Below are 14,292 nucleotides of genomic sequence, written 5' to 3' on the forward strand. Positions count from 1 at the left end.
AGTTATGATGATTCCAGGAGCTTGGCGTATCAGGGAGTTTCATCAGTAGTCCCAAGTTTCCAATAGCACATGAACACACAATAAGACCTAGCCTGAAGATCATAATTCTGACTGTATTTCAATTTGTAAATGACTATCTCTGACAATATGTGCCATTTAAATTAAATATGGGTTGGTATGGGAACTAATAAAAGATGATTTAATATTGATGTCTTGTTCTGTCATTGTCCTGGCAATCTAGCTATGAAACAAAGAACTGCTGCTGTTGAACTGAAATCCACTCATCCTTCCCATCCCCCACGTGTTCCTTCAGTCTACTGTCAAGCACCAGTTACATAACTGTGCTACTCCACCACTAGCTACATAAGAGGGGGGTGAGACATTGTTTAAGCGAAACGTTTCCATAGCAAATACAATAAACTTCATGTCTATATGAAATATGAATATAAACAGGTGTGTAAATCAGATAATTAACTGGGCTAGTATTGGGTTATAAACTTTGTTCTATTGTAATTATCGTAGATACTTTCACTTATTGAATATTCCCATAATATAATACAGCAGTGGTCAGACTGCACTATTCAGGTCAATATGTTTAAACAGGAGCTAGGCTTAACCTACAAAATGTCAATTAAAGACTAATTCTTAGGTTAAGCAATTACAGCAGGAAAATCATATGTGTAGCCTATGTAGTTGGCTAGATAACTACATAACCTTACTAATGATTTCCTGCATTTCAACTAGGCTATACTGTAAGGAAGTTGAGCTAGAGTCGTCTGGCTTTGACTCTGGGTTCCCCTCCCCCACACTCATGGGTTACATTACTGAATTGTCAATAAGCTCTGATTTGGTTCCTTTATTACATAGAAGTTAACATATGGCTAAATACACCATTCCACATCCCTTTCGTGTAGTTAGCAACAGTTAATGGTCGTTAAAGTTAGCATGTTGATGTGTGTCTAGCTATGTATCACAACAAACCTTGCACATCACACCTAGATTTGTGGCCACAAATCTCCGTTGACAACCGCTCAGATGGTCAAAGTGTTCTAATGGTTTATCTAAAATATTTGGCAGTGATTATCATACAGTTAAAAACTGGCTTGTAAACAAGCAACTTTACAAACCCTGTGAAGTTGTAGGTAGGAACAGGAAACAAGCTGCCAGTCACCACACGCGCGCGCACACACACACATACACACATTCTTTCGCGCGCACACACGCTGACGCTGCCCATCCCCCACCCTGTTGAAATTACCAAAATAAACATTGGTGACAGTGAAATAATTGACGATAACGACCAACAAACAATAGTGTACAATGAATGCGTCTCGTAGTATATTTTATATTACATATAATCACGAGAAAAGCCAAGAAAACACTTACTTAAACTGTCCAGATCACACAACGGGTGCCTTCTCTGCTGTGCTCCTTATATGGAATCTCTTCCTCCACTGCTATTTTCTAAAATATAGTCACAATAAAGCGTTATAAATCTACTCCGAGATTGCGGCTTGGTAGTTAAAATCCCAAATGAGCGATGTGTTTTGATTACATAAGTGTAGCATTTGATAAATCCTTAAAAAAATGAGATTGAAAAGCAATTGGGATACATTGTAAGGTTGCTTGCTTGTGGAGAAAGAGCCAAACGGTTCAGAATCAGCCAACGGCTTCAGATACAGAAACACTGAGGAGGTGACTCTCCAGGCAAAAATGAGGCAGGCCTAGGCAATTCTCTGCAGTTATGTAGAAACTGTATGAAGGACACAAAAATATTGAAATGGGTGTCGCAGTATAAAATAGTGTTTCATGTACCTATATAATCTAGCTAGTGTTGTTGAAATAGTATTTTGTATAAAATACACATGCAGAGAAGTACACACATTTTTATTCTGGAGAAGTCTCAAGATGCAGAAATCTAAATAAAAAAGATGCAAATATCTCAATCATAACTTATCACATAATAATACTAGCCTGAATGTTGCACATATGGAATGTTCAAACTTCTGGGGTGAGTTCAGTTGGATTCAACGTTTGGTATGTTGCGTGACAGTTTGTAATGAATGATACGTATCCTCAAAATGGTGTGCGCTGTTCTCCAACAGCCTTTGGGGTACTTTTTCGCCTGTTTTGTGTGGGTGTGGAGAGGTGTGGCCTGACCAATATGGATGTGACATTTGAAATCGCAAAAGTTGTGCAGCACACCATATGGCAATCTCCCACCTGGGCCACCATAATCACAATGTTTATCAACTGGTCATTCAGTACTGTACTGTTTCCGTTGAATTCAACGTTGCGCACCGCTCTGCTGTACTGAACAGAACCCAACTGTTTTGTCAGGCTAAACAGATAGCTAATTAAGCTAGCTACTAAGTCGAGTTGTTTTCACATGTCAAAATAAACATTTGGATCGTGTTGTTCACTTGTGGCATGGTTCCTACGACTGGGAACACACCTATTTTTGGAAATTAAAGTTGACAGATTTCCCCAAAAAGCAGCCAAGCAAAAGGCATTGCCTGCATGGGTAGGCCTAAACTGCAGTAAAATGAGGTGGCATGTGACTGCCAGGATGATGTAGCACACCGGTAAATGGTTGTTAGCTAGCTATCACGTTAACCATCTATTCTAGGCAGCTAGATGGCTGTCTACCATATTCCCATCTATCTACAATGGGTTTTTTTACGAGTTTGACCTGTTAGAAACAAGATGTTCCAGCCCTAGCCCCACAGAGAAAAACACAATAGTAATGAAATATCCAATGTTGAGAATAATGAAGCCTGTCCTTGTCTAATTAATCTGGTTGTAATAACGTATAAATAACAATCAATAGTCCTAACCATTGGTCATAGTAATGCTGTGAGAGTAGGATTTCTGTTAGATTGTGACATTGGTGGGTCTATTCTTGCAAACATTCTTTTTTTTTTTTTTTTACTTAATCTGATGCTCCGCCACTTCCCAGAATGGTGCTTGTATAATAAAGTAAGGTCACTTAATGATTCATTCGTTTTCTATATAGGCCTAACACATTGAATATAATAGCATATTATAAGGATACTTAGTGTTAGACCAAAAACACCCCTTCATGTATTATGTAGTCTACACTTACAGTACATGTACAATGTTTTATATGCATTATTATAATCATCCAGTGGGCATGCTCATTTTGAACACCCGGAGGATACAGGTCTACATGGTGTTGCAGTTTTCTGTTGTTTGTACTGTAAAGCCAGAAGCAGCGAATGCTGTCACCATCTAAAACATGACAGGTAAGGAAAAATGGCAGACCAATAAAAACATCAATTGTTTCTCGAACAAATAACAGGCAACACCATGACACTGTTCAATTTGCCTCTGATGCAAATGGCTGTTGAATCAAACAACAGACGGGTGACCGTTGCTATACCAATTTGCCCAGAAGCCCAGAATTGCCCAGGATCCCATCCCTAGTCGGGATAGTGAAAAGATTCTTGTAAAAATACAAAATAAAGGATACTCTGTTAAACCTGTACAAACAGTGTCTTCCTGTTTCACAATTGGCTCTCATAATTCTCATTGGTTGAAAAAATATTACATTACTTCACATCCCTGCCGCCAATGCGTTTGTTTTGTATTATAATACTGCAAGGTAAGAGTGTAGGCCTAATACTAAGCCTGAGGAAAATCAACATCTTTAAATGATTAGTCCAATTAAGCTAAATGGTCATTATTTCGCCACTATGGCTTATTTATTGCCTTGCCTCCTTAATCTTACTACATTTGCACACACTGTATATAGATATTTCTGTTGTGTTATTGACTGTACGTTTGTTTATCCCAAAATCAAAATCAAATCAAATGTATTTGTCACATACACATGGTTAGGAGATGTTAATGCGAGTGTAGCGAAATGCTTGTGCTTCTAGTTCCGACAATGCAGTAATAACCAACGAGTACTACCTTATACACACAAGTGTAAAGGGATAAGGAATATGTAAATAAAGATATATGAATGAGTGATGGTACAGAACGACATCGGCAAGATGCAGTAGATAGTATCGAGTATAGTATATACAGATGAGATGAGTAATGTAGGGTATGTCAACAAAGTGGCATAGTTTAAAGTGGCTAGTGATACATGTATTACATAAAGATGCAGTAGATGATATTGTGTACAGTATATACATATACATATGAGATGAGTAATGTAGGGTATGTAAATATTATATTAAGTAGCATTGTTTAAAGTGGCTAGTGATATATTTTACATCAATTTCCATGTGTAACTCTGTGTTGTTTGTGTCACACAGCTTTGCTTTATCTTGGCCAGGTCGCAGTTGAAAATAAGAACTTGTTCTCAACTAGCCTACCTGGTTAAATAAAGGTGAAATAAAAAATATTAAAATAAAATAAATAAAGCTTTCATGTCACACATGAAACCCAACAGGTTTAGGTAAGGGGGATATTCAAATGTATTTTTTGCTTTGTAGGTTGGAATTACAAAGACATTCTATTATTACAAAGACATTCTATTATTGGGTGACATTCTATTATTGGGTGAATAGGCCAGTAAGGAGAGGATAACTGAGGGTAGAGAGTAGAGACAGGATAAAAGAGTCTCTGGAATCAAAGCGGGGGAGTGATGAGAGGCAGAGTAGAGTCTGAAGCTCCTCTGGGCAGAGGGCTGCCAGTGTAATGGCCATTACTGAACACACCAGGGAAAGACAAGTGAAGAGTGGAGGGGGGAAGAGGGGCAGGAGGAAAGCTGTTATTTTCAGGTATCTTACCCCTCGCTGCGATCTCAGGAGAAGACTTTAGCAATAGTCTTCAGGAATCCATGGCCATATCGTGATGTGTGAAATACTGTATGATAGTACCTGTTATGTTGCATAAAGTATAATAAACAAACACACAATTTATAGTCCAATACTGACACCGGTTTGTGGAAGGGGGGATTGATGGGCAAGTGTTTCAATTGTGCAGTATTTAGCAATCATACTAAGAGTCTGGTAGCAGCCGTTGTTGTGATCTGTGTGTAGCATGAATGGATTTGCGTGTGTGTGTGTGTGTGTGAGAGAGAGAGAGAGAGAGAGAGAGAGAGAGAGAGAGAGAGAGAGAGAGAGAGAGAGAGAGAGAGAGAGAGAGAGAGAGAGAGAGAGAAGAGAGACCAACGTAATGTGTCAGTGAGAGGGAGAGAGAGAGAGAGAGAGAGAGAGAGAGAGAGAGAGAGAGAGAGAGAGAGAGAGAGAGAGAGAGAGAGAGAGAGAGAAAGACTTCCACTTTCCTTTATCTACTAATGAGGTTTCAGTGCCCCAGCTCAATAGATGTAGCCCCTAGGAGGTCTCCACACTGTTGCGTGACACTGGCCATCTGAACAGCATAGCTAGTAGAGATACCCATTGCTGTTAAACCCTGACAATGCCAGCCATTGATGACATCGCAACCTCAAGCGTCCTCCCCCACTGCCAGGGAGATATTGCTTCCTTTTCAAATTAGGTTATCTCTGCCTATCAATTCTGTGTGATGGTACAGAATTTGAATTTGAAATGTCCGTGGTGTCTAGATCTGTCTGTACACAGCGGAAGGAAATTATCTTTATAGGGCAAGGACATTTCATTTTCTGCATCAGAAATAGGGATGTGAGCATTACCGGGTTCTAGCAAATATTTTTTTTTTGTCATATTTCTTTATAAAGGCTCAGTAATGCAGATATTGCAATATGGTATCATTTGAGTGTAAGCTAAATCATTAAAGATTGAAACTCCTGCTGTAGGTAAGTAAATAAATTATTCAGGAGCACAACCAAGTACTGCTTGAGATGGTATACTTTGCTTCCAGTCAATATGTGTGGAGCCTGGGCCGTTCTGGTTCTGAATCGATTCAAACCTCTGCTCATTAACATTTACAAATGACAAATCTAACTCGGACAATTAACTGTCCTCCAGAGAGAAGACACAATAAACAACATGTTAGTGTAGAAGGGAGAAGCTGCCCTTTATTTGAAACCAAAAATATTACAAGTTGGTAATCATTTATACAAATTCATGTAAACCGTCCTGTGAGATCCATATTTATCTATAGGCATTTATGTTCATTATACATTAACAAATGGGTTGTGTTTTTAAAAATAAACCATTTTTTTGTTGTTTGCAGGTTGTTAAATGCTTTGCAGGTATGTTGTTTTAGTAGTTTAATACAGTTTTAACATACAACTCACCATCAGTGTAAGGGAGTTAGAAATATCTCAATATTTAAACGTTGTGTTTATGTACATCTCATTTAGACTATGAATACTATCCCAAATCAGATAAGGGATTTAAAAAGGCACCACAACAATGTCAATCAAATATTGTACACAGAATATTTATTTTCCTGTGTGCTGAGGGGTGGTGGGAGAGAGAAGTGTGTGTGATCGGCCAACTCCCTCGCTTTTACTCCCCCATGCAGTCTGTCTCAGGAGTCAGAACTGTGGTTTTGGCAGCAATGGAGAGGCATTTATTTTAGAACATGTTACATAATGTGTCATTTAGTATTTTCCCCGTTTCAATACATCTGCACCTATGCATTCAGCAACATCTTTTGTGAATTCTACCCTCTGTTCTACTAGAGGTTGTAATGTGGTATCCATTCCAGCATTACTCTCAATTATCTTTGTCATGATGTTCCACTTTGTCCATAATGGCTGCCTCTGCTCCAAGCTATTCTAATTTAGTTCTCATCAGAATACAGGGAAGAGATTATTGTAAACTATTGAAAAGCTGTGCAGTTACTGGGAGATCATGTCTGCGGAAAGGAGACTGCAGGATCCCACCCATCCCCCACATTCGCTTGTAAACCCACTTTTGCCTGGCTGGTCACTGACTGCAAAAGATAGATTCCACTCCACCCCCTATCCTTTGCTCAGTCATTCAGACTTGGAGAGTCAATAACAAGCTGACATCATCATTGGTTTGTATATTACACTGCTACTTTCATTCTACCCACAATATCCTAAGATAGGAGCATTAAGGTTTGAGATTTATGCCAAATAAGAGGATGTTATGGAAAATGGTGGAACTAGATCAGAAAGGCACTGTTGGGGGTAGGGTAATGTTCCATTGGGCCTCAGCCTTCTGTGACATTGAGTTAACTATATGTGGAAATATTACATAGTACCGTACAGAGAGTGTCTCTCGGATGGATGGTATTTTTGGGGCAAGAGTGTTTCACACATGAAAGCAAGCCTTGGCAATCAATACTGATATCTAGAAAAATCAGAATATGCTTGAAACATAATTGGACATAGTGAATAGCGCCAGTCCTTGAGGCAGAACAGTTTATCATACAAAAAGGCTGTTCTTGACTTGAGCAGGAGCTCACTGGAGCTGAGTACCGGCACTAAAATGTTCTACTGCTTGAGCTCCTGTTCCTCTTATAGAATAATTAGCATAAAACTATTATGGAGCTCCTGCTCCAATATAAACAGTACCCAAAATGAGTACCGGTACCTATTTCAGCCCAAGTCAAGCACTGCAAAAAGGTGACTATGCCACACACCGCTACATTTTAGTTTGAAGATGCTCTATTTTAAGTATTTCAATCCACTGTCACTTAACAGGGCTGAGAGCCATCCACTCTCATAGAATGTGGTGCATGTTAAACCCCCAATGCAGTGCAAGGTAGAGGAGACACATGTTCAACAGAATTCAAATCAATTAGCCACAGTGGGGCTCTGCATTCCATCCCTCCCCATATTTATTTTTTTATCCAACTGCACAAGGAGGAATCTCATCCCTTTGGCTCTAGTGGAGTTGGAAAAGCTATATAAAGGGGCCCCAGCAAAGACTCTCTAGAACACCTGTTTAAGGGTAGGCTTAATCCCTGTCTATTGGAGGCAGTAGAGGAATTATTATTCTCTCAAAATGGAACCATTAAATTGGAGATAATGTGGTCTTCCACATCTTTTTGATTTCTCTTTATAAATGCTCTTTGGCAAATATTGTGCATAAATACAGTTGAAGTCGGAAGTTTACATACACTTTAGCCAAATACATTTAAAATCTGTTTTTCACAATTCCTGACATCTAATCGTAGTAAATATTCCCTATTTTAGGCCAGTTAGGATCACCACTTTATTTAAGAGCATTATCATATAACCTTGTCTTGATATAATCTGAAACTGTGTGCCATGGCTTTTTCACAGCACTGCCCAGGCTACCTACATTGAGCATTATTGTTTTAATCTGCAACAGTGAGCAGATTAATTTCAGATTACTATTATTTTGTTCTTATCAATCAATTTAAATGTTCTTGACCAAACATCATGCCCCGCCTGCTCCTGCTCTTCCCCCCGGGCGCTCGAGGATTTCAGGCTCCCTAGCATTACGCACTCCTGCCACCATCATTACGCACACCTGCTTCCCTCGTCACGCGCATCAGCGATAATTTGTATTCACCTGGACTCGGTCACCTGTTATTTCCTTCCCTATTTCTGTCTGTCCCTCAGCTCTGTTCCCCGCTTCCGCATTAACGTTTGTATGTTGTTTTGTTCCCGTGTGCTGACGCTGTTTCTGTCTTGTTCTTTGTCTGTTCCTCATTAAATGTTTGACTCCCCGTACCTGCTTCTCGACTCCAGCATCGGTCCTTACACATGAGGGCATTGTCCCTCGTAACGAGGGGAACTGTATGGTGGAAAATTCTCCTACTGAATACATCTTGATTCATACAGTAATAAGCAAAACACTAAGATTGTGCTCATGGAAGGCTGACTCCAGGGAAACAATACACATGTGAGTGTGTATAGAAATGCTACAATGTAGTGCCTATGTTTACACTTTAGTACCACCGGCTTCAGTATCATCATAATTGCCTTGACAAAGACGTAAGATGCAGTCTTCGGATAGGTACAGTAAATCATGCCATATATGACAATCAAATAATAAGCATTCCGTGTATAGTTTGTTGATGTGAAGGCAAAGAATGTATTTTTCTGACAGTAGCCTAATCAGTGCCACTATTAGAATGAACCATATATAAATATGTTACCCCAGATTATGCGTCACAGCCTCTATAATGACCATCTCAGGCTGTGTCTAAAACTGACATTACTAAAGGGTTTCCCAAACTCGGTCCTCGGGACTCCAAGGGGTGCACGTTTATTTTTTTGCCCTTGCACTACACAGCTGATTCAAATAATCAACTCATCATTGAGCTTTGATCATTTGAATCAGCTGTGTAGTGTTAGAGGGCAAAAGCCAAAATGTGCAACCCTTTGGGAAACTCTTCATTACTATAATGCATAAACAGGAACTGTCATTGCCAAGTAAGTCATTTAAGGGGGTGTCTTGTAATAAGACAAGGGGAAGATAAACAACAAAACAAGCATCAAGGACATTCGGTATAAGGGGTTTCGTAAGCCGGTAATAGCTGTCTTTTGGCCGCTACAAAATTGAAAAGCCCGATAAATAAAATTGGCACCGGCCAATTGCCCGGGAGAAGAAAATACATTCCATTGCAAAATAATGATTTTTAGCCTATTTATTGATGGAAATACCAGTCGATTTAAATATATTTGACCGGTCATGCTTTCACATAATTTATTGGAATTAAATTTGCACATGTGTATATTCGTTATGTACTGTATCTTATTTATCACATGCCACAGCATACAGATACAAAGCCTTTGAGCGGAAAATCAGCTCTTCGAACAGCTCTTTCATTGCTGCTTGAGTGAAACGTGCTTTTATAAGCCCAATTATTGTGCAACCATTTTAAATGCAATCGCGTGTTAAAAACAGTTTTGACGGCCACAATCAAGTACAAAATAAACCATTTTTATTTCTAATTGAAGCACCATTCCTGTTTGCATAGGCAACGCCATTGAAACCAGGAACCTATTTCTCTCATGTTCTATTGGTTTTCAAATCAACTTAATATCATTGTAAAGTAGCCAAAGGCACAATCATAGGCATATTAGCAACCCATGCTAGTTGTTGCATCTTTATATGTTTCCTCTCTTAAAATTTCTAGCAGATATTTTCATCTCTGTCACATGAAACCGCTTGAATGTGTGGTGCGCTTTTGACAATAGTGTTTTCCCGCTAATTACATGTAGCCTACCGACATGTGCTCATTGCTGCAATTATAGTGTGAGGAAATAATAATTGATAAATATATTGAGCTAAACGTTTTTTCGATCTATTGCATCAGCCTCATTGCTTAATTTTTTATTTATGTAGCGTAGTGTTTGTATGAATTTGGGATCTATGATGCCACAACTGTCCCAGAGTCTGTTTGGAATAAGCTATTTCTTTCTTGACAAGCTGACCAATGGAATAGGTCAACTTTTCTACTCTGGGAGATAGTAGATTGACGTAAGCTAGAGATTTTGCTGTTCAATACTCATCTAGTTGGCTGAAAAAAAGTATATGTGGACAGTTGTTCTAACATCTTCAAAGTGCGCATCATAATTTGTTAAAAAGGTCACAAGTCAATGCATCCAGGACTTGCATGTTCTGTTAAAATGAATTGCCATAATCTAAAAGTAATTTCTGTCATTCTCAGCACAATCGGTGGACGCCCTAATCAGGTCATGCACCCAATGCATATGGGTCCGGTAAATTTCTGAAATGTCCAGTAAATTAAAATGCTGCAGGTCAAATGTCCAGCGCCACATTTTCCTAACGGAAACCCTGGTATGCATGTATGTATGTATGTATGTATGTATGTATCTGAGTGTGAGAGTATTGACTGGGATGGTAAAGGTCAGGGATTTCTTACCTCACCTTTGTTTTTTCATGCATAACATCAGTCCCATGTAGGTCAGAGGGTCATTTCCCTGCCATGGCTCTGGATTGGCATTGGATAATGATGACTGCAAGACTGTGTGGTTGGCTGGGGATAGATAATGAGAATTCAGAGGAAGAGAGTGGTTGGCTCAACATTCTGCCACACAAGTGAGTAATGAGGTGAACCAGCCTCTAGACTGGAGAAAAACTTACACACAAACACAAATAAACACTCAAACAATACACAAGTGGGATAAACAAGATTATCTAATACACAGCGGCAGAGTAATAAACCCTACAGAAAAAAACACTGCCAAACTCATAGAAACACACGTAACACAAATACAGAATTTAGAAAATTACAAATTCAGCCCTGAGTTCTTTATTTGACAGCCATTTATATGGTGTTGAGCGTGCTGAGTGAGCAAAATTAAGGTAATTTCATGGTTGGCCAATAGAGACAAATTGCTGTTTGCATTCTTTAGTATGGTAGCAGGAGAAACATCCTTTGATAAATAGAAGCTGCTATGTGTTTAAGAGAAAAATGAAGCAGAGAGAGCAGAAATTATATTCACACTGTAGAGCGAAAACTTCGGCGACTGAGAAAAACACCAACTAAAAGGTTCCGGGCAACACACTTTAGCATCAACACGTTACAGCAAATACCCTGTGAGACCGATGATAACTCAGTTACATGAAGATTGTTCTAGACATCAGTGCTTGAGTGCAATCAGCGGTGGCTCAGTTTATCAAACTAAGTCTACCCAGATGGTATATTTGCATTGGCCTAGTTTAACATTGCTGAAAGCATTTAAGCTCCATTTGGCATCACAATTTAATATTGTGATGTGGATGTTTTTATTCCTAGAATAAAGAGATGACTGTTATGTGCCTGTGATTAAGAAACATGGCAACTAGAGGAGAAGGGCTAGAGAGAGAGAGGGTGGAAGAGAGAGAGGGTGGAAGAGAGAGAGAGGGTGGAAGAGAGAGAGAGGGTGGAAGAGAGAGAGAGGGTGGAAGAGAGAGAAATACTTATTACTCACAAATGGCTTATGAAAGGCCCAGTTCAGTCAAAGTGATTTTCCAATGTTATATAGAAATTATTTCTACACTATGAGGTTGGAATAATACTGAGAAATTGTGAAAATTATGATAATGGACTTTTAATTTAAGTGCTGTTTGAAAGGACTGCCTGAAATGTCTGTCTGTTTTGGTGTGTTGGAGTTTTGGGATCACCAGGTGGTAAATTAATAGACCAAAAAGAAAGAGAGTTCCAAACTTTTCCGCCAATAACAGATCATTTTCCATTTCCCACTCCCCACTCTGAGACACCCCTAGCAACATTTTTGCTTGAGAAATTGCTTTTTGCTAAGAAGCTATATATGTTTCTTGTTGACCATTTTAAATGAAAACAATCACAGTATGGTAATTCATTGTTACCCAGAAATGATTTTATATTGAGATAAAAAAAGGCTGCATTGGACGTTTAAACTGTCACTAAGAACAGATATAGCCCTTGGTTCGCTCCAGACCTAACTGCCCTTGACCAGCACAAAAACATCCTGTGGCGGACTGCCATAGCATTGAATATTCCCCATGATATGCAACTGTTCAAGAAAGTCAGGAACCAATACACGCAGTCAGTCAGGAAAGCAAAGGCAAGCTTTTTCAAGCAGAAATTCACATCCTGTAGCTCTAACTCCAAATGGTTTTGGGACACTGTAAAGTCCATGGAGAATAAGAGCACCTCCTCCCAGCTGCCCACAGCACTGAGGCTAGGTAACACGGTCACCACTGATAAATCAATGATAATCGAACATCTCAAAAAAGAGAAAGAGGTGCAAAACATGGACCAGTACAAATCAGCTAGGCTAGACAATCGGGACCCTCTCTTTCTAAAACTATCCACCCCTCTTCAAAGGGGGTGACATCCTAGACCCAAACTGTTACAGACCTACTGTATATCCATCCTGCCCTGCCTATCTAAAGTCTTCGAAAGTCAAGTTAATAAACAGATCACTGACCATTTAGAATCCCACCGTACCTTCTCCGCTGTGCAATCCGGACTCCAAGCCAGTCACGGATGCACCTCAGCCACGCTCAAGGTACTAAACGATATCATAACCGCCATCGATAAAAGACAGTACTGTGCAGCCGTCTTCATCGACCTTGTCAAGGCTTTCGACTCTGTCAATCACCATATTCTTATCGGCAGACTCAATAGCTGTCACGGTCGTCCTCCTCTTCATCCGAAGAGGAGAGGCGAGATGGATCGGAGGATCAAAATGCGGCGTGGTATGTGTTCATCATTAATTTTAATAAAGAAAACACTGAACACTGAAACCCTATACAAAAAAACAATAAACGAAATAACAACCGTGAAGCTAATGCGAACTGCGCTGAAACAAGCAATCAACATAGACAATCACCCACAAACAAACAGTGCAACCCAGGCTACCTAAGTATGTTTCTCAATCAGAGACAACTAATGACACCTGCCTCTGATTGAGAACCATACTAAGCCGAAACATAGAAATCTCCAAATCATAGAAAAACAAACACAGACTGCCCACCCCAACTCAGGCCTTGACCATACTAAATAATGACAAAACAAAGGAAATCAAGGTCAGAACGTGACAATAGCCTTGGTTTTTCTGATGACTGCCTCACCTGGTTCACCAACTACTTTGCAGACAGAGTTCAGTGTGTCAAATCGGAGGGCATGTTGTGCGGACCTCTGGCAGTCTCTATGGGGGTACCACAGGGTTCAATTCTCGGGCCGACTCTTTTCTCTGTATATATCAATGATGTCGCTCTTGCTGCGGGCAATTCCCTGATCCACCTCTATGCAGACAACACCATTCTGTATACTTCTGGCCCTTCCTTGGACACTGTGCTAACCAACCTCCAAACAAGCTTCAATGCCATACAACACTCCTTCCGTGGCCTCCAACTGCTCTTAAACGCTAGTAAAACCAAATGCATGCTTTTCAACCGTTCGCTGCCAGCAACCGCCCGCTCGACCAGCATTACCACCCTGGTCGGTTCCGACCTAGAACATGTGGACAACTATAAATACCTAGGTGTCTGGCTAGACTGTAAACTCTCCTTCCAGACTCATATTAAACATCTCCAATCCAAAATCAAATCTATAATCTGCTTTCTATTTCGCAACAAAGCTTCCTTCACTCACGCCGCCAAACTTACCCTAGTAAAACTGACTATCCTACCGATCCTCGACTTCGGCGATGTCATCTACAAAATAGCTTCTAACACTCTACTCAGCAAACTGGATGCAGTCTATCACAGTTCCATCCGTTTTGTTACCAAATCACCTAATTCCACCCAACACTGCGAGTCGGCTGGCCCTCGCTACGTATTTGTAGCCAGACCCACTGGCTCTAGGTCATCTATAAGTCTATGCTAGGTAAAGCTCCGCCTTATCTCAGTTCACTGGTCACGATAACAACATCCACCCGTAGCACACGTTCCAGCAGGTATATCTCACAGATCATCCAGACCTTGCAGTTCTCTGCTGCCAGTGACTTGG

The 14,292-nt window shown here is 40.0% G+C and overlaps 1 protein-coding gene across 5 annotated transcripts in view; it reads right to left on the reverse strand.

Moving 5' to 3' along the window:
- The window catches only part of LOC124037792 (F-box-like/WD repeat-containing protein TBL1XR1), a 54,402-nt gene extending 43,644 nt beyond the window's left edge, over positions 1–10,758 (reverse strand). For 2 of the 5 annotated variants that reach the window (XM_046352862.1, XM_046352857.1), the window contains exon 1: positions 1,387–1,645. The gene's annotated coding sequence lies outside the window, so the exon portion shown is untranslated. Of the gene's footprint in view, positions 1–981; positions 1,041–1,127; positions 1,147–1,386; positions 1,646–10,739 lie in introns of those variants that run through there. The other 3 variants (XM_046352860.1, XM_046352858.1, XM_046352859.1) reach the window with 3 other exon arrangements.
- Between the last annotated feature and the right edge of the window lie 3,534 nt (positions 10,759–14,292).

The sequence above is a fragment of the Oncorhynchus gorbuscha genome, linkage group LG06 (genome assembly GCF_021184085.1).
Source record: "Oncorhynchus gorbuscha isolate QuinsamMale2020 ecotype Even-year linkage group LG06, OgorEven_v1.0, whole genome shotgun sequence".
NCBI classification, from domain to species: Eukaryota; Metazoa; Chordata; class Actinopteri; order Salmoniformes; family Salmonidae; genus Oncorhynchus; species Oncorhynchus gorbuscha.